Source organism: Armigeres subalbatus, chromosome 1 (genome assembly GCF_024139115.2).
Source record: "Armigeres subalbatus isolate Guangzhou_Male chromosome 1, GZ_Asu_2, whole genome shotgun sequence".
Classification (NCBI taxonomy): domain Eukaryota; kingdom Metazoa; phylum Arthropoda; class Insecta; order Diptera; family Culicidae; genus Armigeres; species Armigeres subalbatus.
In genome coordinates this window covers 56,291,003-56,316,126 of record NC_085139.1, presented here as the reverse complement: position 1 = coordinate 56,316,126, position 25,124 = coordinate 56,291,003, and the positions used below count along the sequence as shown (strand labels likewise).

At 41.7% G+C, this 25,124-nt stretch overlaps 1 protein-coding gene and 1 long non-coding RNA gene across 2 annotated transcripts in view; one reads left to right on the top strand and one right to left on the bottom strand.

Annotated features, from left to right (window-relative positions):
- Positions 1–9,391: 9,391 nt before the first annotated feature.
- On the bottom strand, positions 9,392–11,281 carry LOC134208420 (uncharacterized). Its single transcript, XR_009978655.1, has 3 exons — positions 11,001–11,281; positions 10,601–10,944; positions 9,392–10,517 (listed from the first exon to the last, which is right to left on the bottom strand). It is a non-coding gene; the product is annotated as an uncharacterized LOC134208420 (long non-coding RNA).
- Positions 11,282–19,237: 7,956 nt separating this feature from the next.
- LOC134208419 (uncharacterized) overlaps positions 19,238–25,124 on the top strand; it is a 320,420-nt gene continuing 314,533 nt past the window's right edge. The window contains exon 1 of the mRNA XM_062684394.1: positions 19,238–19,691. The gene's annotated coding sequence lies outside the window, so the exon portion shown is untranslated. The remainder of the gene's footprint in view (positions 19,692–25,124) is intronic.

Below are 25,124 nucleotides of genomic sequence, written 5' to 3'. Positions count from 1 at the left end.
GCTAGGCCCAAAACAACTTTTCCCCAAGCAAACTCACCGATGAAAAGCCGGTTCCATACCTGAGCACCACCACAATGGGCGATTCGCTTCAGTAACCACCATCAGCCCTTTCCAAATCATCAGGGCCGAGGATACAATCATTCCGAAGCTCAGAACCTGGAAGAAAACTACCGCAAGCGCACGGAGCAACAGTCGAGTCGGGAGAGCATCACCATCATAGGGGGCTTTCTTACTCAGAATCTAGCCACACGGCTTACCTGTCGCTTGTCCATCCGTTGGACATCAGCAACCCGTCGACACCGAGCGATTCGATGACCCATTTTTGTGCAGTTTTCCGAGGTAAATTTGCCTCAGCAAAAACGATGGCGTGTCCTTCGAAGTTGCTACAAACTTCGATCGGCAGAAAAGCAACGTAGTTTGACAGTTTTGTGACGTGTCTCGCACGCAAGCTTAAAATTACATTTATTTTTACAGTGGGGCTGTTGCACCAACGTGATTGGCATTGGACAACTTGGTCAGATAGCCAAAAGGATAGTACCGAATAAAATTTACCGTTCATCTAATCATTTACCCCTCCGAGCTCCTCCCATATTCTGAATCATGTTAAATTTATTTTGTATTATGCATCTCGAGAAAATATAGATGAAATATAGAATGCTGGCTGCTTCTCAGGTAATCAACAGTCACTAAACACGACAGAGTCAATAAAATCTTACCCACCGTATGCACTTGTCATGATAAACACTCTCCATGTACTCAGTGACTCCGTTTGCCTCTCACTAATACAATCGAGTACTGCTGTCATTTGGCAAAAAGCACGTGGTTTTGTTTGAGAGGAAATTTTCCCTATCTTTTAACCCGGCGGCTATCTTGACGTCTACCTCGCAGTCGAGCCTGCGAGGTAAAGCTATCAGTACACTGTTGCCATAATGACAAATATTTGTCAAGTCAGCCTGATATCCATGTCGATTTCTGGTCAGTCCGAGGTGCGCCCTCGATGAGCCGTAGATGAACTTCCTGGCACAAGATTTTCGCGATTAGAATGATTTTCTTTGCGATGAAACTTTTCACCTGCGATTAGCGCGATTGTCGATAAAACGCGATAATGATGCGATAAACGTGTTGACAGCACGAAACTGCTCGAAAATTTTGACTGTCAAAAATGATGACATTTCTTGCTGTCCGATATTCGATCAGTATATTTTCACAACAATTTCACTTTTCAATAACAATTTTACTTGAGTTGACGGGTTGTGGGTCCTTCCGGTGTGTTCTCTGCTCTGCCTGAGTTCCGCGTTTCGTTAGTCCCTTGTTTGGCTCTCTACGGAAAATCAAGCTTCTGACAGGTGTCCTGTTCCGGTGCGTTCTTCCTGCTCGCCGTAGCGTTCCATTTGGATTTTTCCATTTGGACAGAAGCCTAGGTTATGAAAGTGTTTGTGTTCCGGATTTCAATCGTGTGTAAAAGTGTTCTCCACACTGATCACCCCTTCGGCGTTCCAGTTGGTCCTTGGTTGGGCATCTATGATAGATCTGTGCAGAACCTGTTCGGGCTGTTCAAGAAATTCTACCTAACACGACATCCGACATGGATAATCCGGAGGTAATGATTTTGATTATGTTTCTCAAATGGGTGATAATAAACAGTAATATAACACCGGCAGACTATTTTTAAAGAATATGGAAAGGTACACTCCAGTACCATACCATCCCATTTGAAAGAATTCTAGAAGACTGGCTAGTAACCCAGCCTTGGAAGACCTCACCGAAAGACAGATCGAGGCTGATGTTCTCAGCTTTTGGAACTCGCAAACCTTTCTGTGGGGACTACCTACGAAAATAGTTTAAGAACTTAGAATAGGAAATTAATAAACCAATGGAACCGTCTAGCAATACGTAACTAGCAACATTTGAAAAGTACCGAAGGCTCAAATCCTGGAACAAATTGGTTTAAAATTCAAATTATTTATTAATGTGGCTTATTTTGTTTCCGATGCCTAAGTTTATTAAAACATTTTCCATTTTAGCGGTGACCTGCTGTTCCTAACCAACCAGGAGGAACCGGTGCGAGTGGGCGAAATCGTGGTGTGTTCAAAATCGAAGGTCGAGACATTCCAATCGTCCACCGTGTGATCAAACTGCACGAGAAGAACAACGGAACGGTCAAGTTTCTGACCAAGGGCGATAACAACTCGGTGGACGATCGGGGTTTGTACGCGCCCGGACAGCTTTGGCTTACCAAGAAGGACATCGTGGGCCGGGCAAGGGGATTCCTGCCCTATGTCGGAATGATTACGATCTACATGAACGAATACCCGAACCTGAAGTACGGCATTCTGGGGTTGCTGGCGTTGTATGTGCTGTTGCATAGGGAATAGATCTCGTTTAGTTATTAGGCAAGGAAGGCGCATTTTCTAGTTCGTGAAGAAAAAATAAATTACGAAGAACGCTCTCAAATTCAAAGTAATCATTAGAATTATTGATAGTGCTAGTATGGAGATAATGTCTTCTTTGTTTTTTTTAAAGGAGCAGAAAATGTCAAGCCAATTACATAAAAAAGATGTATTTTTAAATAATTATATCAACTTTGTTTAAAGAAATCATCATCCTGGCACTATCAATATTTTATTGTTTGGATTGGCATTATAGGCGCAACGGTTGAATGGTGGCATTCCGAGTATAAGTTGTTCCACATCACATTAAATGTTTTTTTTATATTTCAGATTTTCAGTTTTTTTTACGAATGATTAGGGTGATGCGGTTCGAAACTCTTATGTTATGCTTCGTTTGATGCCGATTTGTATTACCTTACCTTACTAATAGATTCAGCTTAATACTGATTCTCTTAGGACTCGTTTAAAAAAAAAAACGATTGATATTGATTGTGATCTCTGTGTCTTATTCAATATATTCGATTGAAAGATATGCAAGACGCATCAGAGAAAATGAATAAAATTTCCGAGATACAAACCACTATCAACTTTCTGGAACGGCACATAGATATGTAATGAAATCTGTCGCATTTATCAACATAAAATGTTGTTGAATAAAGGTATCTCCTGAAAATGTATTCAGTTTGTATACATAGTAACATGTGGAAATATTAAAGATGTCAAAACGGACGGAAATATACTAATTTATCAGACCAGTGATTCTGATTTTTTTCATCGCGTATTCTCTCGCCATATATGAAATCAATTGTTAATGTATTTTCCTGGCCTTGTTCGGAATTGCTAGTTTGATTTCGCAATTGCTGATACATTTGGAAAATGATAAAACCGGTACCAACATCGGGTGAAAATGGAGCACTACTTAGAATGCTTGTAGAATAGATTGAATGTATCTGAAGGCAAGAAAAATTATAAGAGATCATTTTTGAACGGTTGTGTTGTCCGACCTCCAGACTGTCGGTGAGAGCTTATATGACCCATTGTCACCCTCGTTCGATGACGATAGGTGGTGGTCATTGTGTTTTGTAATAAAATTTATACTATTGCAGTTTGCGTTTAGTTTGCCAAATGCATAAAGTTGCAGCAAACTTGCAAAAGATCTTGCATACTGTTGGAACTAATTGAAACACGTGTGGTTTCATTGACGTTTAGCAGTGCAACCATTTCTATTTATTAAACATGGTAGTATAGCGACACGAAAGAACATCCGAAAGCACACCCGGAGACACCCAAAAGTTTAAACGTGTCACCAGGTAGACCATGTTCTGGTGGTCTGTTATCGATATGCGGACATTCAAAGGTCCGAACATTGACTCTGATAACTACCTCGTTGTCAGTAAAACTCGGTTGTCAACTGTATCGAACGAAAGATCACAGCGAACGTTGCGTTACAATATCCAGCGATTGTCAGCGGAAGGAGTATCTGCTGAGTACCGCCAGAAGCTCGACGAACGGATAAGAGCAATCAACGTTAGCGACAACATCAACGATCTATGGGAGTCGATCCATGGAGCGGTGAGCACAACAGATGAGAAGAACGTTTTCAGAAGCCTGATGTTGGCGTCGGGTACCCGATCGAATAGAGATCGGTACAAGGAAGCAAAAGCAGCCGTAAAACGAACCCACTGCAGGAAGAAAAAAGAGTACGAAGAACAAGTGATTAGCGAGGCGCAGGGGAAAAGCTGGAACACCGTCTTCGACCAGAGGTCGTAAAGACTGAACACTTAACACTTAGACAACGGATAGGACACCAGAGATGCATCGTGAGAACATGAGCCAAGAGCGTGCCTTGGTGTTTTTGAACTCTGAACACACCCGCTCGGAAATTTGTTCTAGACATCTCCGCGATATCTCTGAGACAAAATGTTGAGTCTCCTAGATATTTTTCTTCGATGTCTAGAACCTGTCACACCTCAAATCCGCCTCAAATGCAACAACCGTTTAAACCGGTGTCTACTTCAGTTCTACTGCAGTTCAGTATGCACCACGGCATACAAAAACAAGGCACTGTCGACACGTATGTAAACATCAATTTTCACTGTAAACAATTGACGTCACTGCTAAAGTTGCTCGGGACGAATAAGCGAGCCAACGCTCTACGATTGAGTTTGGCCTTCTTTTGCACTCTTTCATACTGCGATAGCAATCACGTCACTTTTGAACTGTCATTTTCTTAACAAGCCTACCTTGATTCTGTATACCGTGAGTGTGCACTGGGTTGGTACGCAAGCTAAACGATCATGGTAACTAAGATTCCTTAGATTCACTGCAACTACTATGCAATGGAACTATGGAACTATGCAACAACATACGAGTATGCTTGATTTCTATCCGTTAGATGCCCACGTGTTCCGTTACTAGCCGAAAAATGTGTAGCATGTCGTCGCTTGAATTTGTTTTCCTAGGATACAAGTTGCTAAGTTAGGTCAGTGCTCTTGAACAGTGTGCAGTGTTCAGAATGTTTTGAACACGAACACGCGTTCTCGTGTTCAGCTGCAGGACACATTCATTTATTTATTATCAGACTAAGGCCGGAGTGGCCTGTGCTGCACATAAAAGTCTTCTCCATTCAGCTCGGTCTATGGCTGCACTTCGCCAACCACGCAGTCTGCGGAGGATCCGCAAATCGTCCTCCACCTGATCGATCCACCTTGCCCGCTGTGCACCTCGCCTTCTTGTTCCCGTCGGATCGTTGTCGAGAACCATATTCACCGGATTACTGTCCGACATTCTGGAGCGTCTTACGGAGTCCAAAGTACGTACGATTTCCAGCCACAATGCGCCTCCGAATTTCTCTGCTGGTTTCGTTATCGGCGGTCACCAGTGAGTCCAAGTACACGAATTCTTCAACCACCTCGATTTCGTCACCACCGATAGAAACTCGTGGTGGGTGGCTTACATTGACCTCTCTTGAGCCTCTTCCTATCATGTACTTCGTCTTCGACGTGTTGAATACTAGTCCAATCCGTTTAGCTTCGCTTTTCAGTCTGATGTAGGCTTCCTTCATCCTCTCAAAGTTACGTGCCATGATATCAATGTCGTCGGCGAAACCAAATAACTGGACGGACTTCGTGAAAATCGTATCACTCGTGTCAATCCCTGCCCTTCGTATTAAGCCCCAAACGCAATACAACGGAACGGCGACGGAAACGGAAAATTTGACAGTTAGCCCATATATTTTCTGTCAAATTTGCCGTTTCCGTCGCCGTTCCGTTGTATTGCGTTTGGGGCTTTACTCCCTCCAAAGCGATGTTGAATAGCAGACACGAAAGACCACCACCTTGCCGTAACCCTCTACGCGTTTCGAAGGACTCGAGAATGCCCCTGAAACTCGAACTACGCACATCACCCGATCCATCGTCGCCTTGATCAACAGTATCAGCATTGACGAATACATAGACGGAATGCTGGCCAGTTTTCCGAGCACCACTCAGTACCCCTGGGGAGTGAGCGCATTACAATTATTAAAATCACCCGACCGTTGAGAAGCCCCTCAATTCGAAACACGTCAGTTTGACAACAGTTGTCAGTTATGCTTATTCACGCATAATTTTTCATATCGACGTATGTAACAATTATGAGGATTCGAGAAATCCTTTACAGAAAGTTGGCAAAACTTTTTCTAAAGCTGTTTAAAAACTAAATATTTTTTCAATATTTTTTTCCGCTGGCATGCCTTGATACATGGCACTTAATAATACTAATGACACACTGGTGATACGAGTACCATGGTACAAGAATCTTGAAATGAGTACCATACCAATTATTGTCTTTATTAAAGATAGTCTTGGAATAATTATCTTGTTCTCTTGTACCATGGTACAAGTACCACAGGTGTGTCCTTAGTATAAGCGTGCTTCACGTCATAGCTCAGTTAATTTAAATTCCCTGTGAAAAACGATAAAATTATACATACACCGGTATGTTGTACATACGTCGCTGTACATTGGTCGGTTTTCCATAGTGCACGATTGACGCAACTGCAGTTTTGTTTTGTTTTGCTTTTTTGGTACATAGGTCGCTCTTAGTTCCCATATGTTAAAGCGACGTAAGTAACAGTGAGACTCCAAAAAACGAAAATTCTACATACGTCGATTTGCAAAAAGATTAAATTAAAGAATTTTTAGATCTAACATCAGTAAAATCTATGCGTATTATATTTATAAAGTCGCGTGTGATTGTCATGTTTTATTAAAAACCTCGTTTTGTTTACTTTTGTTACATACGTCCTTATGAAAAATTATGCTTGTATTTATTTATTTTCTTTCTCCGATGTTTGTTTTTGTTATCGAATTTTTCAATCGCGTTCGAAATGTTTTTGTGGAAACGAATGAATCGTGTTGAATTGGTTCCTTTTGGTGTATGGAAATATAGGTCATAGGATGCTCACCAGCTAGCGGAATGGTGCATGTCATATCTCTGTGTGAACTACAACAGCACCTGCAAGCTTTCGCCGCGAAGTTTGAAGAGTCTGCATCCGGACAATCAGGATTATTTGCGAGAGCATCGATAGCCACCGGTGTGAATTTTGAAGGACTACGACTAAACTACTACCAACGATGTATGAACGAGCTCAACAATGGGAAGAAAGACTGCACGGCAGACGACAAGGGTTGTCTCTGCTTTTCTGGAGGGAAATCAAAACAATCGGCCGCGGCAGCCAAATCGACCATGCAGAAGGCAATTACCTAGTTAGCTCGGAGCACCAATCGGACATGGTTAGCACCAGTCTGTTCGAGTCAAATGCCAACTTGGTGAACCAGTTTGATCCGGAACACGACGGTGCGGATCTCTGACATTTGGCCTACGGATCGTGGAAGTCGCTTCGTTTCATTGTGATTCTGCCAGTTTCATCTGCACCATCCTGAGCATTCTGATCATTTTCCAGATCTACAACTAATATTTGCTGCAACGGTAGTCACCGCTGGATGATGGTTATTGACGTCAACCGGAAGCGGGAAACGGGTTAGGACGAATCTCGTCGCCCGGTTCTCTAGGCTTGCAACTCGCAAGCATCTTTCGTCAATCTATAGTACGGAGCGGAGACTACTCGTTGATTCGAAATTTGGAACCACATCAAAACAACTTGCAAACCTGCACTCAATATTAGCCAGAATACTACTGAAGATAGCAGATCTTCGATTAGCTCGTCATGCATGTCAAGCAGACATTTATCCGGCTTTTTGTTTAGGGAAGCTGAAACATTTCCAAGCTAAATATAAGTGAAGCGCTGTTCTTTTACGGTGTTAGCAAAGGCGCAAAAAAAAAACGCAAAATATGTCTCCAGGGGGTCTCTACTTTTAACAATGATATAGTAATACAGATGAAAGTTAAGGTCACATTCACTCACAGTACACTAATATGTACGTCTAGAATTTGAGAAAGCAAACCTAAAATTGTAGGTTACATAATTAGCTGTAATATTCCGATGGGTTCCTTAGAACTAGAAACAAAAACATGCTAGCCAATTGTGAAGAAAAGTATTTTACTCTCAGAATTTAGAATGTTTCATTATTTTTATCTAGCTTTTGAGCGCATGGAGTGATAAAATTACAGGAAATGATAAAGTAGTTTTAAAACTTTCGTGAAATATAAGATTATATAAGTAATAATAATTTGGTTTTATTTGAATTTAAAGTGCAATACAATTGTTATTTCGAAAGTTTCACAGTTAATTCTATAATAAAATACATTTTTGATTTAAAGAAGAAAATGTGATTTTGAAAAGTTAAAAGAACGTTGTTTTGAAAGGTAAAATGTTATTTTGAAAGGTCGGCTCTTGTCATAGTTCTTACCGAAGTGACATTTATCAAATTGTTATTTTAACAATCTTATACTTTCTACTGAAAATCACTAACTGATTTACCAACGTTTCTTTTATTTCTACCAACGATTTTTTTTTGTGATAGGAACTTTTCATGAAAAACTATTTGGTACCGGTTATGAAGGATGGTGTCCGCTACTACGCCCACCAAATATTTTTTCGATTAAGCTGCTTAATTTTGAGAAATCGAACCTTAGATGCCTTTCGCCATACTGATTTCAGAAAGTTAACTCCTGGTGTGCCGCTGAAAGCACGCTCAAAGCAGACGATTCATTGAGACTGACTAATTGAGATTGATAAATTAATTTTACTCATTGATTGAGATTCATTAATTGATCGATTGAGATTGATTATGATTTATTGAGTAATAATGTTGGATTGAGATTGATTAATTCATTGATTGAGATTGATTGAATTATTAAGATTAATTGATTGATCTATTGAGATTGATTATAATATTGATTGATTGGCTGATCGATTAAGATTGATTTTTTGATCGATTGAGATTGATTAGGATTGATTGATTGAGTGATATTGTTTGATTGAGAGATTGATTGAGATTGATTGGTGATTCATTGATTGAATGATTGAGATTGATGGATTAATTTTTAATTTATTTATTAAGATTGATTGATTGATTATTTAGTTGATTAACTGAGCTTGATTGAATGATTGATGGATTGAGATTAATTGAGAAAGATAAATTGATTGGTGAGGATTGTTTGATTGCTTGATTGAGATTGATTAATCGAGATTAATTGATTATGTGAGATTGATTGACTTATGGATTAATTGAGATTGATCAAGATTAATTGAATGCTCGAGATTGTTTTTTTTTAATAATGATTGATTGGTTTTATTGAATGAGATTGATGGATTGAGAATGATTGATTGAATTTTTTTTACTGATTTAGATCGATTAGGATTGATTGATTGATTGACTGAGCTTGACTGAATGATTGAGATGGATTGATTTATGGATTGAGATTTGAGATTGATTGATAGATCGATTGAATAATATTGACTGATTGGTTTATCAGATTGATAATTTATTGATATTGATTGATTGATTCATTGATTGAATGATTGAGATTTATTGAGGTTGTTTGATAAAGATTAATGAGTGTAATTGATTTTATTAATTGAAATTGATTTATTAGGATTGATTGATTGATTAGTTGATTAATTGACTGAGCTTGATTGAATGATTGAGATTTATTGATTGAGATTTACTGATTGATTGATTGACTGAGATTGATCGAGATTGTTTGATTGATAGATTGATATTGATTGAATAATTATTTCATTTATTTTTTTATTATCTTTATTACGGTGACTTTCAGCAATCATTGGGTAAACCCAATATACAAGATAACTTATTAGTAACACATCATGATAATGCAGCAACATATAGCATAGTCCCGGTAGATCGTCAAACTGTACTTCATATTGAAGCAGTACGGCTCCATAGCGTTATTAGCATAAATGGCTTTCTTTTGCTTCTCTTCTTCTGAGCAGTATTTCTCGTTTGTTGATCATGCGTTTGATGTCCTCGATGCCAATGTGACCCTTGTCGCCGTTACATTCCGAATATCGTTTACATAAATATCAAAAGAGTACACCGCGATTTGGTGGTGATGTTCTGACCAGTTAAAGCATGCCGAGTATGTGGTGAAAGTTTTTAGATATGCTTATTTCGGCAACGATCTCATTAAGACGCAACATATCGGCGTTTAGTTATTTGAAACGGGCACGGGTTGTCGTTGGTGCCCTCGAACAACAATTAATTTTCAAAGCTGACCAGTGTCGGTGACGACAATCGGTAGTCAGAGTCCTTACAACCAAGATGGGTGTCATCGGCTGCAGACTTTGAAGATGCTATCATTGACAGGATTTACTCATCAATAGTACCGCCACCATAATTGATAAACATAATGTTTCACTCGCTGGTGGTCTTTTCATCCAGATCGTGGACAACGACAGCTGCTATTAGTTCATCATTTCGAAGATGGAACCGACTCTGACTTTGCAGGTCATTGTAGGAAAAAGGCAGCATCGAGGGCAGCATCATCCTAACACAACGGCGTTGGACACCGTTTTTGACAAGTGCTTCATGTTAGCCTCGTATCTAAAACGTCAAAACGAGTCGGTTGGTACATGAATGAGGTGTCCGGTGCTCCTTGGGAATACTGTTGTTGAGATGCGGAATGATCTCAATTATGCTGCTGAGGTTGTTGTACAGACCACTGTAAATAAAGGATGAAATGTATCATTTTGTTTGTAATATTTTTGTGGAAACAACAATATCTTATAAATCACGAATACTAACCGTTTTTCGAAACTAGGACTGCCGATTGTCTACCGTACTATCCGGCTGCCATCGTAGCAGAACGACAATGTATCCCCTGAATTTCACCAGAAGACTCATCGTCGTCGTCAATTCTGGTCTTTTCATATTTGAATCCCGGGATGTCGGGCATCTCGTACGAAAAGATGTTTATTTTCAACAGCCCTTGGTTGAGTATATTTTTCGGTTGTTTGCTAGATTTTCGGTTGGACCCAATGGCAATGATCGTCCTCCACTAATACTTTATTATCCGATGAGACGACATAAACACCCGGCCATCGTGATTGACCTTTGGGGTTATTAACGTCATTGTTGATGGGATCAGCCTATAACATACACCATCTATAATATGAATTAACTATTGATAAAATAGAAGACTTACCACAAAACAATTAATTTCACCTTATGAAATGTTTTGAACCATCCAGGCTATCCCGAAAGCTATCGTTTTTTATTAATCACCAATTATTCACAAATAGGATATTTTAATACAAGGATACTGCAACTAATCACTTGTGAGAAAAATCAAGTTTTTGTTGTTGCTTTTTGGATTTGACAGTTGGGCCGAAGTGTGAGAACGAAACAAACAGGCAAAATGTCAAAAGGTCGGGAGGGGTCCGGCAATTCGCTGGTGAAATTAATAATGTAATTCGTCACCCACGAGGGGTATTTTTCTCAAAATGAAGAAGAAGACATGGTGCCCGAATTTAAAATGATTTGTACCGGACATTGCGGTCTATGTATTAGTCTATGGTATCAGTTTATCCGGAAATCCGTTTTCGTGCATAAGCTGCCATAGCTGGTCTCGATCGATTGTGTCATATGCGGCTTTGAAGTCGATAAATAGATGATGTGCCTGGTACTGCCCTTATGAACTCCCTTGCAATTGGTGTTAGTCGGCGGCATAAAATTTGGGAGAGTACTTTGTAGGCGGCGTTCAGCAATGTGATTGCGCGGTAGTTGCTACAATCCAGCTTATCGCCCTTTTTGTAGATGGGACACACGATACCTTCCATCCACTCCTGCGGCAGAACCTCATCCTCCCAAACCTTGGTAATCACCCAGTGCAGCGCTCTAGCCAGTGCCTCACCACCGTGTTCAAACAGCTCTCCTGGTAGTTGGTCAACTCCAGGGGCTTTGTTGTTTTTCAGCCGGCCGATCTCCTCCTGGATTTCCTGGAGATTCGGAGCCGGAAGTCGCATGTCCTGCGCGCGTGCTCCTAGGTTCATTACCATACCGCCACCGTTGTCTGCCATATCGCCATTCAGGTGCTCTTCGTAGTGCTGCCGCCACCTTTGGATCACCTCACGCTCGTTCGTAAGAAAGTTCCCGTTTATGTCCTTACACATATCGGGCTGTGGCACGTGGCCCTTACGTGAACGGTTCAACTTCTCATAGAACTTTCGTGTGTTATTAGCGCGGTACAGTTCCTCCGTCTCTTCACGGTCTCGATCTTCCTGCTGGCGCTTTTTCCTCCGGAAAATCGAGTTTTGTCTGTTCCGCGCCCGTTTATATCGTGCCTCGTTCGCCCTCGTGCGGTGTTGCAGCAATCTCGCCCATGCTGCATTCTTCTCCTCAACTAACTGCTCACATTCGCCGTCATACCAGTCGTTTCTCTGATCCGGAGCCACCGTGCCTAGTGCAGTGGTTGCGGTGCTTCCAATGGCGGATCGAATATCTCTCCAGCCATCTTCAAGAGATGCTGCGCCTAGCTGCTCTTCCGTTGGGAGTGCTACTTCCAGCTGCTCGCGTAGTCTTGGGCTGATCGACCGTCTTGTAGCCGCCCAATGTTAAGCCGCGGCGGACGACTCCGACGCGTGTTGATCACCGTCGAGAGTTTTGAGCGCAGACATACTGCGACGAGGTAGTGGTCGGATTCAATATTCGCACTGCGGTAAGTGCGTACGTTCGTGATGTCGGAGAAGAATTTACCGTCGATTAGAACGTGGTCGATTTGGTTTTCCGTTACTTGATTAGGTGCTTTCCATGTGGCCTTGTGGATATTCTTACGGGGGAAGAAAGTGCTTCGGACTACCATTCCGCGGGAGGCTGCAAAGTTTATGCATCGTTGGCCGTTGTCGTTCGATACGGTATGCAGACTATCCGGTCCGATGACCGGTCTATACATTTCCTCCCTTCCTACCTGAGCGTTCATGTCACCGATGACGATTTTGACGTCCCGCAGTGGGCATCCATCGTATGTCTGCTCCAGCTGCGCATAGAACGCTTCTTTCTCGTCGTCGGATCTCCCTTCGTGTGGGCAGTGCACGTTGATGATGCTATAGTTGAAGAAACGGCCTCCTATCCTCAGCTTGCACATCCTTGCGTTGATTGGCTGCCACCCAATCACGCGTTGGCGCATCTTTCCCAGTACTATGAAGCCGGTTCCCAGCTCGTTGGTGGTGCCACAGCTTTGGTAGAAGGTAGCCGCTCGATGCCCGCTTTTCCACACTTTCTGTCCTGTCCAGCAGATTTCCTGCAGCGCTACGACATCGAAGTTGCGGGGATGTAATTCATCGTAGATTATCCTATCGCAACCTGCGAAGCCTAGCGACTTGCAGTTCCATGTTCCAAGCTTCCAATCGTGATCCTTTATTCGTCGCCTAGGTCGTTGCCGATTGTATCGAGTCGTATTATCTTCTATGTCGTTCGTAATAGTTGTTTTTAAAGGCGGCTTATTGGGCCTGCGCAAACCTCCTGTCTCGTCGGAGGGCCGTCGTGTCAGGGCTGTTTAGCGTCCCACCTAACACCAGGACTTGGGCTTGTGCGCTTTGAGTGGCACACGGTCGCTTTGGCCTCGCTGCCATACGCCTTCAGAATTTTGTGACTACCCTTGGTGCAGTTCTGAACTACGACGCATTTAGCTTTCATCATCTCCCAAGTAGCGACAGAGACAAGATTTGCATCGGATCCGGAATCTATAATCACATCGATGAGGACCCCGCCCACATCACATTTCAACAGGTTCGATCCATTTCCCGTGTGAAATGTGTAGTAGATCTTCTGGTCGACAACGTCGTTGGAGACATCCTCCTTGGCTGGGGTAGACGTTGGTGTGGTAGATATAGTTAGCAATGAGTCATAGATGAAAATGGGATAGTTGATTTCAGTTTGAATTCTGGATCTATTCGTATGTTGAGCTCATTTTGAATCAGTGATGATGATGATGATTGTTTACAAAATGAAAGGCGGTACAGAGGTAACTGTGTGTGTGTTATTTTTCGAGCGCAAGCACTTCGCGGGTAATGCATCGTTCGAGTATGTGACTGCTCCGTATGGCAGAAAGAGACGGTTATTGAAAGGATTAGGCTGAGGTGATTTGGCGGCGGAGAAAAAGTTGTCATTCTATTGGCGAACCTTGAGCAGATTGCACACAGGCAATCGGTGCTTACGATTCTTGGTTAGAGCACCTCCACGGGAGTCCCCATTTGGGGCCCTATCGCTATTTCCGGGCCCTTTATAGGGACCCACTTCTACACCGGAGGTATCTAAACGGGAATGTAAAATAAGAACGCAACTCAAAATTAGTTGTAAGTTTCCAAATTTAGCGCCCCATATAGCTAAATTTCCATACAGGGTTGCTATTTTGTGAAACGTCACTTTGGTATTGATCAAAATTACAGAAAATTTGTTTTTCTGTTTTATGAACAATTTCGATGGAATTAAATAGTTATTAAATAGCAAAGGAAATATCCATTTTTTCTTATCTAGTGCCCCAGCTGAACTCCACAAAGAAGTAATTAAAGTAATAGAGCTATAATAACGGGCTATGCGCATCGGCTCCCGCTAGAGCCCGAAATATTCATGGATTTTTCGCGAAAGGAAATTCTACTGTTTTTATTTTGCAATGTCTTCCAGGAATCTCTCAGAATGTTCCTTTAGTAATAACTCAGTATGTTCTTCAACTAGTTCCTCCAGAAAATAGTTTCTCTTTTCTGTCGTTCATTCAATTATGACTTGTTTTGAAAAAAATTGTAGGATCCTTGGCAGATTTCTTCGGGAGTTTCCCAGCAATCTTTGTGTTCTTTTAAGAATCTTTAGCAGTTCTCCCAGAATAGTTTTAGGCTTTCTTCCAGAATTTTTCGGGATATTTTTAATGGTATTGCCCAATAATATCTTTGATAACTTCAATTGAAAACCTAGATTTTTCAAGGGTATTTTTTACTTTCAAATGTTGTCACAATTTTTTTTCCGGGACATCCTTCAGAAAAAAAAACTGTGGAGGCATTCCTGCAGGATTTTGTCAAGAGATTCCTGTAGGAAAACTGGTAGGAATTTCAGGAGGATTTATTTTGACTGCAAGTATAAATCCCCGAAAAAAATTTCCAGGAGAAAAGAAGTCCAGAAGGTATAACGGTTAAAAAATTTACTACGACGGATCTCCAGCTACCCTTACGAGCAAAAGCGCCCTTCGGAGATGGCGAGTTCTATTCCCGATTCGGTCAAGGATGTTTTCGAGTGGGCTCTTTAGGCATAGTTGTCACACAAAATACATACTCTTGCAATGGCGGGCACGGAAAATCTTTCAATTATTAGCTGAGGAAATGCTAATAGAACTAAGTTAAGCAGCTAGCCAAGTTCCAGTTGGAATGTAGAGCCATTGAAGAAGATGACTACTTTTAGCAACGCCCGGTGAGAACTCAAAGTCGCTATTCCTAAAACAGAAACCACCGGTGGGAAGATGGGGTGCTATCCTAAAATAGCACTCGGAAGGGAGCGCTACAATAAGAATAGCGATGAGGACTCCCGTGGAGGTGCTCTTACGACAGTTGGCTCATTGCAGACAGTTCGAACTTTCTTCGTAAGGCTGTTGTCTCGAACTACCGAACTACCGCGTTTCCGACAAACCTTTTCGAAGTGACCAACAATTTGGCACCTTCAACGCTGTTTACTCTTGGCTGGGCACGCCAGGTCTCTTGATATGTGACCAAATTTGCCGCACGCATGGCATACAATATTTGAGCCATTCCCTTGTTCCCTAGGAGAAGGTTTGCCCACGAATCGTTTCACAATACGTTGTGGCTATCGAGCGGCTCTGCCAACCGGAATATTGTCCACCTTGCGTACATCAAGTTCGCTGATAACATCACTGGAACGCCTCTTCAATTCAAGTTCCTGTTCTCTTACACTTTCCATCGAACTTCCCAATGATTCAATCTCAGAGAGTGATTGATCTTTTTCCAGGATTTTACGGCGCAACTCGGCGAGATACAACTTTCTACTATTACGTCGATATCTGGACTGGGAAAACGACGTGAACGATAGGCGTTCTGTGACCGGATATTTGTTCAAGATTTTCGGGAGCACGTGTGTTTGGCTAACGCGGAAACAGCCAACCGTGTCCCTTTCTTCGACAGAGGCAGAGTTCGTCACACTATGTACAGCCGGTTGTGAAGGAGTATGGTTGGTGCGTCTTCTAATCGATTTGGGAATAAAAATTGATCGTCCGATAACTTACTATGAGGATAATCAATCTTGCGTTCGAGTAGCGGAGGAGCCTCGCGACAGCAGAAGCATGAAGCATGTAGAAGTTAAGTACTATTTCATCCGTGACCTGATTAAGAGTCGTAGCATTCATTTGGAATATGTTTGTTCTGAGGATCAACTAACCGACATTCTAACGAAGGGATTACCGACTGCACCGTTCGTGAAATTACGGGAGATGCTTGGTCTAACGGAATATAGAAATTGAGCAGGGATGTTGAAGGATAACAATTCCTCTATTCGACCTTATGTCGTAACCCCTTTTTGAGTAGACTGTCAATCATATGCAAGGATGTTATCGATCATTTAGTAATTTGTGTTCGATCATTTAGTAGTTTGTCAATAACTCATTCCAGAAGCTGAATTTTAAAATGTGTTGTATGGTGGACTTCTAGTGCGAAGGTTTTTCTACAACTCTGCCTAATGATTCGTTGTTAGAATTCAACTAATAACGGAGTTGTAGCGCTAGTTGCAGTAACTTAAACTAAATGATTGGAATTTTGTTATCATTTAGTCTAAGTTACTGAAACTATAGTTATAACTCCGTTATTAGTGGAATTCAAACAACGAACCATAAGACAGAGTTGCAGAAAAACCTTCGCACTAGAAATCCACCATACAACACATTTTAAAATTCAGCTCCTGGAATGAGTTATTGACAAACTACTAAATGATCGAATGCGAAAATATGTAAACACAACATAATCAAACGTAAAATAAAAACCCAGATTAATCCACCTAGCGTTGGTGGTGCCTTTCTCGCATTTAGTTAAGGCAGGGCTTATATGGTTCGATGGACCATTTTCTTCATAACTTTTAAACGCAATGACCGATCGTTATCAAATTCAATAGTGATCAACAAGGCTTTGTCCCCTGTCGAATAAAACTTGTTGCGAGAAAATCGGTTCAGGATAACTATATGAAAAGTTGTCTAATGTTTTTCTAATATTTCTTGTGCACACACATACACACACACATACACACGGACAGACAGACATGTGCTCAGTTCGTCGAGCTGAGTCGATTGATATATAACACTATGGGTGTCCGAGGCTTCTATAAAAAGTTCGTTTTCGGAGTGAAATGATAGCCTTTCGGTACAACTTCGTTGTACGAGAAAGACAAAACCATTTTAATTCACCGAATAGTGATGCTGCCTTTCTCGCATTCAGTCAAGACACCAACCTTATGTGGGGCTTATATGGCTCGATGTACCATTTTCTTCATAACTTACAAACGCAGCTGTCGATCGTTATGAAATTCAATAGGATAGGGCTTTGTCCCCTATCGAATAAAACTTGTTGCGAGAAAATCGGTTAAAGATTACTGTATGAAAAGTCGTCTAATGTTCTTCTTAGCATTTGTGCACACACATACACATATACATACACACGGACAGACAAACATGTAATCAGCTCGTCGAGCTGAGTCGATTGGTATATAACACTATGGGTCGGTTCTATAAATAGTTCGTTTTCGGAGTGAAATGATAGCCTTTCGGTACAACTTTGTTGTACGAGAAAGGCAAAACGTGTTTTATTTCTCTCCTTAAACATTAAAGTTTTAATCCTTTTTATCACGGAATAACCTTTTTGCCTTTCTCGTACAACTAAGTTGTACCGAAAGGCTATCATTTCACTCCGGAAACGAACTTTTTATAGAAGCCTCTGAGACCCATAGTATTATATACCAATCGACTCAGCTCGACGAGCTGAGCACATGTCTGTCTGTCCGTGTGTATGTGTGTGTGTATGTGTGTGCACAAAAGCTATAAAAAACATTAGACAACTTTTCGTATAGTAATCTTCAACCGATTTTCTCGCAACAGGTTTCATTCGACAGGGGACAAGGCCTTGTTGATCACTATTGAATTTTTTAACGATCGGTCATTGCGTTTAAAAGTTATGAAGAAAATGGTACATCGGACCATATAAGGTTGGTGTCTTAACTAAATGCGAGAAAGGCACCACCAACGCTAGGTGGATTAATCTGGGTTTTTTTTGTACATGTGGAGATTGAACAAATCAAGCATCCGAAAGATATTCAATTTGCAAAAAAGAGAGCTAACCGCGGTGGAGGTTGGAACTCGGATTCTGATGTCTTTTCCGCAAACGAGACCTTTAAGTGGTCTTGTTGTGTAGGGGTCATCACGCCTATCTAGAGAGTAGGAGGTTGAGGGTTCGAGTCCCTCCAAGACACGTGGATTCTTTTTCGCAAATTTCATATCAATTTGTCCATTTCGAAACATATGCTGTGCATATGCACAGCCAAGATATTTAACAAACAAATGGTTTTCGTACGGCCGAGTTGCCGAATAATATGCAATTAATTTTAACGGAATAACCTGTTAACGAAATAACCCAATTATTGCTTCTAAAATTAATTATAGTTTCTTTGGTTTCCCCTCGTTCCCCAATGATTTTCCGATATGTGCTGCCATCTGAAAATGAATCATAACAATTAAGTAGTATATGTGCAAAGATACCGATACCGGCTGGTAGCAAGGGACAGTAGAATTTTCCGGGTTCCCTGCCAGAAATCCAAAACCAAAACAAATCTCTCGCTCGCACCATTCGATTGCGCATGACCCGAAAGCATCAAACAACACAAACACACTTCCATACTGTCCGGTTGCAACGGTGTCGCGTGTAAGCGCCATCAAAACATAAACCCCCGCTGCACTCCAACATCATCCGCTATTCCTTACTTTCGACAGGGTTTCGACTAAAAGCGAGAGCTTTTCTTTGACTCAAATTTGTGTTGGTGCTGTCAAAGTTCGTTTCCGAGTTGGTTACGAACCTTTCCTCTCTCGGCGGAGCTTTTGTCTCTCCTATCACAAAAGCTCCAGTTTTCTATGTCCGTCCGTCTTCTGTGCTTGTGCATTGCTTGAAGTTCAGCAGCTGAGCCAGACGAATGTCGTGCGAACCAGAAGGAAAACAGGTTTTCCTCCGCGTTTCCGCCCCAATCCAACCACTGCGCACTACTCCAATAAGCTTCATTTACTGCAGCCCATCAGCGTTCGTTCGTTCATTCGAGCGGTGTTGGTGTTGTTGCTGTTCTTGCGGTGGGTGGATTCGGCGGATCGTCGCAATTGCTTCGTACGCTCGCCAGTTGTAGTAGAACTGTAGTCTCGGTAGGACGTCTCCGCGGTCGCTCGTTGTCGCGCCGGGTTCTTGTCTTTTGTATTGTGTTCCTCCAAATCCCCAGAGGGGGGGCTGCGCCGTAGGGTGGCTAAGGCTGCCTTGTTTTTGTGCACGTTGGATGACTAGTTGGCGGTGATTTCTATTGTTTTTTGGGGGTCCTCTCGCGTGAGCCTACTTCGATTCACTATTTTCGACGAAGAGTGATAAAAGTGCGTGTGGGTTGCTTTGTGCAATTGGTGCTCGAAGATTGAACGGGGTTGCTGAGGCAGGAGGAAAAAAGCAGGCGACAAACTAGTTGCCGTTCCGTGGAAGAAAATAAAACGTGTTTTTGTGTATGAGTTTGATTGGTTCTTCGGGGGAACCAGAATTGGTACAGTGACCGTGACGTAATTCGCGTAATAAATGTAAGCAGGACAATCTTCATGCGAGGGGTTTCGTTCAAAAAGGTAAAGAAATAATTCCATGAAACGAATTTCACTTCAATCAGCACTTGTCGTAAAGTCTGGTGTTTTATGATTTTGTTGTGCAAAATAAGTGCTTCTCCAATTGGATCGTGTTTTGACAGGAGCGTTTGTATGTGTGGTGGTCTCTCAGTAGGATTTGGTAGTGCAGAAGAAATCGGCATAAGCATTGCAAAGTCAACAACTGTCTATCAGCTTTTGTTCCATCCGTGGAGCTTAATCCCCGTACAGGAGAATTGAAGCAGCTCTAGAAAATTTTCGCAATTCTTACCAATCAAATCGAAGCATACTTGAACGGCAATCCAAATGGTTGCAGTGGTGTGTGTGAAAGCTCTTTTCTTCCTTCTTTTGTGCGGGCATTGGAATGGGATATTACTCCGCTTTGGACTGGTGGTGGCTCGAAAGGCAAACCGAAACGGTCCATGTTTTATGTTGTATATTAGCTGTTGCTGCCGACGACGACGACCTCGACGAAGATGGAGGTGACGAAGAAGAATGGTGATTGTGATGAAGATAGATGCAAAGCGAAACTAGCAACAACGCGAAGAACGATGGAATGGGGTGTATTGAACTACAGCGGCTCGTCTGCGTTCGGTTTCCAATTGGAACGAAGAACGTAGAATATTCTGACTTTTGCAATCTGATACCGAACGGTTGGCTGCTGATGATCCTGCTTGTCTACTTGGTTCTGACTCGAAAGGAAATGTTTGTGTAATGGAACGATGCTTGCAAACGCCGAAGCAATGTTTCATTTTACGTGATGAACGAACTTTGTGGAGGAATGCGAATTTGAAGCCTTTGGTGTGGGATTGAATTACGATATAGCTGTAGGGAGGAGTCTTATCTAGTGGTATGATTTTAGAAACAACTACAGTTCTATATTTGAAAACTGATGTCTCAATTGAGTTATGCAGAATATCTTGAGAAGGTGCTTCTTGAATCGAAATGATAATATTAGAGTCGGATTTGAATCTATGGCTTCAAGAACTGCTAGAAGCAAGATGGAGTACTGAAGAACTTTCGAGCACAATATAAATTGCAACTGCATCACGATGACCGCAAACTGTCAGTAATCTGATTCCCATTAATAACAAAAGAGGGTGGCTCATTGAAAATAATGGGCAGATCAGAAGAGTACGAAAATTATAATAAATCGAAATTCATTGATCTCATAAAGAAATAAAAACAGAGATTGCAAGAACACTTGGTATTCCATCATGTTCATCGACTGTCATACTGCAGAATGCGTATTTTATCGAAAAAACAGTCAGAAGTGTTTCAGCAGACTAAAGGACATGTACCTAAGGCCGGCTATGCTTTGGGTACTCAATCGTAAAGCTGAGTTAGGATCAAAGCCGAGCATTTTATCCAAGGATAAACATTACTCAGCAGACTTAAGCAGCACCTTAAAGATGCATAAAACCAGTCTTACGTTTCGAAGATATGTAATTTAGACTGACTGCACCGCAGCGTGCATGCCACAATAGTTCGATCAATGAAGACTAAAGCTCAAGTTACAAAGACTATATGGAAAGAAGCGGAGTCTTTAGTCTGTAATACCATTATGAAAAAATCAGCAGATATGTAAACCAATTTTATGCAAAATTCGTACGATCGGATGAGGGGCGACACAAAGAGGAAGAATGGATCTAAAAACTGACCAGCTTTGATGGTTGCGAATGCCTAACATGTGTGGGCCAAATATTAGAGCCATATATTCTTGTTTAGAGATGTTAAGAGCAAAGAAGGAAGCCTGAAATTTTATTTCGAGCTACGTAATTATTCTATAAAAGAAATAATTGCAACTGTTAAAATTGATGACCAAGAAGAGGCCGACTCTGCCAGTAAGTAAAATCGAAGAGGAGATCAATGTTTCCAAGAATCAAATCACGATTCAAACCTCACAAATGAAGGATTTTTGACAGGAAACATTTTAATTACATCACAGTTTCATGCGACATATGTCCAAGATTTTCACGATGTGCGTGTTGATACCTCCTAGTTCTCATCCATCAATGTTCGGGTGAAATTTTGAAAAGTTTTGCAGGGATCAACAAATTTCGGATGGTATGGTCTCGTTATGGACGAGTCCTGATCAAAACTGGGAATCTGGAACAGCCCTCTTCCAAAAGCTGGAAAAGTATTCTTCCAAGAGTTTTTTTCCCTGGCCCTGGAAGAGTTTATTTCCAGGAGCTTAAAGAGCCTTATTTTAGATGCTGGAGGAACCTTCTATTACACGCTGCAATAAGAGCAGGAAAAGCTTGGAACTGGAAGAGCTTTCTCCCACAAGCTGGAATGAGACATCTTCTAGAAGTTGGAAGAGCCTACTCCCACAAGCTGAAATATCCTTCTTCCAGCAATTGAGAGAGCCTTCTTTCAAAAGCTGAGTACATCAGAAGCTGGAAGAGTCTTTTACCAAGAGCTGGAAGAGTCTGCTTCCAGGGCATAAAAGAGTCTTCTTCCAATAACCGGAAAATCCTTGTTTCAGAATCTGGAATAGTCCTTTTTTAGGAGCGAGTGAAACTTTCTTCCAAAATCTAGAAAAGTATTCTTCCAAGAGTATTTTTCCATGCCCTGGAAGATTTTTCCAGGAGCTTAAAGAGCCTTTTTCTAGATGCTCGAGGAACCTTCATTTGTAAGCTGCAAAGAAAGCTGGAAGAGTCTGGAACTGAAAGATTCTTCTCCCACAAGCTGGAATGAGACATCTTCTAGAAGTTGGAAGAGCTTCCAGAACCTGGAATACCATTCTTTCAGAAGCTGAGTACATCTAATTATAGAAGCTGGCACAACCTTTTTAAGAAGCTGGAAGAGCATTTCTCCAGAAGCTGGATTGGATCTTTTTCCAGAAGCTGGAAGATTTTTTTACCAAGAGCTGGAAGAGTCTACTTTCAAGGCCTAAAAGTCTTCTTCCAATAACCGGGAGATTCTTGTTTCAGAATCTGAAACAGCCCTCTTCCAGGAGCTGGTAGAAATTTCTTCCAAAAGCTGGAAAAGTATTCTTCCAAGAGTATTTTCCCTGGCCCTGGAAGAGTCCTTTTCCAGGATCTCAAAGGGCCTTCTTCTAGATGCTGGGTGTTGAACTTAATCTAGAATTAAAAAAATACCCTAATAAAGAATTAAAAAAAAAAAGAAAAAAACTAGATTCTGGAGGAACCTTCTATTATAAGCTGCAAGAAGAGCTGGAAGAGTATGGAACTGGAAGAGCATTCTCCCAAGTGGAGAATGGAAGAATCTTGGAACTGGAAGCGCCTTCTCCCACAAGCTGGAATAAGAAATCTTCTACAAGTTGGAAGAGCCCTTATTCAGAAGCCTGAAGATCCCGCTTCCAGCAGCTGAAAGAGCCTTCTTTCAGAAGTTGAGTACATCTATTTCCAGAAGCCGGAAGAACCTTCTTTAAGAAGCTGGCTTTTGCCAGAAGCTGGAAGAGTAATTTACCAAGATCTGGGAGAGTCTACTTCCAGGGCCTTAAAGAGTCTTCTTCCAATAACATGAAGATCCTTGTTCAAGAATCTGGAACAGCCTTCTTCGAGGAGCTGGTGGAACTCTCTTCTAAAAGCTGGAAAAGTATTCTTCCAAAGTTCCAAGATTATTTTCCAGGCCCTGGAAGCGTCTATTTCCAGGAGCTCAAAGAGCCTTCTTCTAGATACAGTCGCGATTCGCTGGTTGGACCACGACCTCGGCCCAACTAACGAATTGGTTTTTTTAGTTGGGTCAACTGACAGCCATTTGAACTCGTGAATTTCGACTTGAACATCACAAATGATGTCCAGTGACGCCCAATCCCGTTTTCCGTGTTTACATTGAATTTTGACGTACGGTTGCTTTTTAGTTGGGCCATTGCCTAACCAGCGGAGGCCCAACTAAAAAGTGACCCAAGTATTAAGATCCCAACCAGCGAATCCCGACTGTACTGGATAAACTTTCTATTATAAGCTGCAAGAAGAGCTGGAAGAGTCTGGATTTGGAAGAGCCTTCTTCCACAAACTGGAGTGAGACATCTTCTAGAAGTTGGAAGAGCCTTTTTCCAGAAGCTGGAGGATTCTTTTTCCAGCAGCTGAAAGAACATTTTTCAAGAAACTGTAAGAGCCTTCCTGCAGAAGCTGGATGGGTCTTTTTCCAGAAGCTGGAAGAGTCTTTTACCAAGAGCTGGAAGAGTCTACTTTCAGGGTCTGAAAGAGTCTTCTTTCAATAACCGAAAGATCCTTGTTCCAGATTCTGGAACAGTCCTCTTCCAGGAGCTGGTGAAACTTTCTTCCAAAAGCTGGAAAAGTATTCTTCCAAGCCGGTATTTTGCAGAAGCTGGAAGAGTCATTTACCAAGAGCTGGAAGAGTCTACTTCCAGGGCAGAAAAGACTCTTCTCCAATAACCGCAACATCCTTGTTCCAAAATCTGGAATAACCCTCTTCCAGGAGCTGATGGAACTTCTTTCAAAAAGCTGGAAAAGTATTCTTCCAAGAGTATTTGCCCAGGCCCTGGAAGAGTCTGTTTCCAGGAACATAAAGAGCCTTCTTCTAGATGCTGGAGGAACCTTATTTTATAAGCTGCAAGAAGAGCAGGAAGAGCCTTCTCTAAAAAGCGCTCTTCAGCATCTGCATAAGTTTTCACCCAGATGATGGAAGGCTCTTTCTTCAGAAGCTGGAAGAACGTCCCAGCAGTTGAAAGAGTCTGCTTTCAGAAGCTCGAATTGCCTTCTTTCAGAAGCTGGATAGATATTTTTCCATAGGTCGGATGAGCCATTCTTTAGAAGATGGAAGAACCATCTTCAAAAATAAAACTGGAAGCCTTTTGGTCTTTGAGAACCTGGAAAAGTATTCTTTCAGAAGCGGGATGGACCTTTTGTTTAACAGAAATGGGAGAATAATCCTATAGAACATGAAAGAGCCTTCTTCCAACAGTCTTTTTCCTGGACGTGGAAGAGCCTGTTTCCATAAACTGCAAGAATAGCTGAAAGAGTTTTCTTCCAAGATCTGAAACAGTATTCTTTCTAAAGTTGGAAGAATTTTCTCCCAAATTTTGTGGAAGAGTATATTTTTAGGAGCTGGATTTTTCTAGGATCAGGAGAAGTGTTTGTTCAAGAGCTGGAAGACCCTTTTTCCAGGAACTAGAAGAGCTGGAAGAGCCTTCATTCATGAGCTGCAAGAATAGCTGAAAGAGTCTGTGTGCAAGATTTGGAAGAGTCTTCTGCAGGAACTGGAAGAATCTTCTTCCATGTTCTGGAAAAATTTATTTCCAGGGGCTGAAAGAATTTTCGTCCAGTAGCTGTAAATGCCTTCGCTCAAGAGCTGGAAGAGCCTTCTCCCACCAGTTGTAAGAGCCTTTTGTTGAAGAGCTAGAACGACCTTTTCCCAGGAGTTGGAAGAGCAACCAAATGATTCTTTTCCAGGAGCTGAAAGAGCATTGTTCTTGGAACTGAGGAA